General features: G+C 55.4%; 1 pseudogene; it reads right to left on the bottom strand.

Moving 5' to 3' along the window:
- Positions 1 to 1169: 1169 nt before the first annotated feature.
- Positions 1170 to 1235, bottom strand: LOC129041804 (U7 small nuclear RNA; annotated as a pseudogene).
- Positions 1236 to 1536: the final 301 nt, after the last annotated feature.

Below are 1536 nucleotides of genomic sequence, written 5' to 3'. Positions count from 1 at the left end.
GCTCAGAGGCCCTGGCCTGGCAGGAAGTGGGACCTGCACCCAGGCTTGTCTGATGCTGAGCGCTTTGGCCTCCTTCCCTATGGCTGCTCCCCACTCCACACTGGGACAGATGCTGGAGGGGCAAACCCCAAATACCCTCCCTAACCAGAAACCAAAATACCCAAATCCACCACATCCCAGCCCTTATGGCTGCCTTCAGAAGGGACAGAGCAGAGGGCCACCGCCTCTCACACACACAGGGGCTGACCATCCAAGGACCCCCATCACCTGGCTGAGAGCACCCCTGCTCCCATGGGGACACTGACCGCTCCGAGTGCCCGGCATTCAGGCCTCGAACCACCCACTAGGCACAGCACACGGCCTCCTTGGAACGTGTCCATCCCCAGGGGCCGTTTCTCTGCGGGATGGCGCCGCTGCTGTGGGGACGACCCCTCCTCCTTCCTTCACGACAACCTGCCCTCACCTGGCTCATCTCTTGGTAGACATTGTCCCACACATCTCTGTCATTTGCATGCCACAATGGTGACAGTCTTCCTGGCCATGCTTGTGACAGGGCCTTTTAGTTTCTGACTGACACATTCCAGCGTGGTTTCAACTGTTTTCACTTACAAAGGCAGGTTTCCCTTCCCAGCCTCACATGGCGGTGGTCTCAGTGGAGTTCAAGAGGCTGTGGGCTGTGAGGAGGGGCAGCAAAGAACCCCAGCCCACCCCAAGCAGGAGATGGCAGAGTCCACCCAGCTGTCTGGAGACAGCCAAGACCCTCGGCCACTGCAGTTCTCCCCACTGAGCCTGGGCCCCCACCCCCACTCCACACTGGGACAGATGCTGGAGGGGCAAACCCCAAATACCCTCCCTAACCAGAAACCGAAATACCAAAATCCACCAGATCCCAGCCTGGCCTGGCCAGGTAGTCTGACTTTCCAATGAAGTCAAAAATACAGATTTTTAGAATTAAAATGTAAATGTTGGCAACTAATTCAAATTCAATTTTGTGTGTGTGTGTGTGTGTGTGTGTGTGTGTGTGTGTGTGTGTGTTTTGCATGGAGGGCTTTCTGGTGAAAACCAGACCCCACCTGGGAGCAGGCCCCGGGGGGACAGCTGTGGGAGAAGAGGACCCCTCCCCCGCAAGTGCAAAGAACAGGCCATGAGCTGGGCACAGATGCCTCTTTCCGAGCCTTCCCGGGAGTGAAAACCGGAAAACATGCTAGACAAATTCTGAAAGAGCTGTAACACCTTATATTATTTGAAAAGTCTGCAGGTTGAGTTTATCCCAGACCCTTTACAGCTTTTTCCTTCTGACTGATGAGGCCTCAGCTCAAATGTCACCTCCTCAGAGAGGCCCTCCCCGATGGCCCTATTTAAGTTGCCCCCACCAGAGTCACAGTCAGCGATACGCACCCTTCATTTCCTTCTTGGCACTGACCCCTACCTGCAAGTGCCTCGTCATTTGTGGTTGACATCTGCATTGTCCACCAGCACTTAGGCTCTGTGAGGACAGAGGCACATGGCCTTGTGCCCTAGTGAATCCCAAATCCC

Source organism: Pongo pygmaeus, chromosome 6 (assembly GCF_028885625.2).
Source record: "Pongo pygmaeus isolate AG05252 chromosome 6, NHGRI_mPonPyg2-v2.0_pri, whole genome shotgun sequence".
Lineage (NCBI taxonomy): Eukaryota > Metazoa > Chordata > Mammalia > Primates > Hominidae > Pongo > Pongo pygmaeus.
This window is presented reverse-complemented; position numbering and strand designations above follow the sequence as displayed.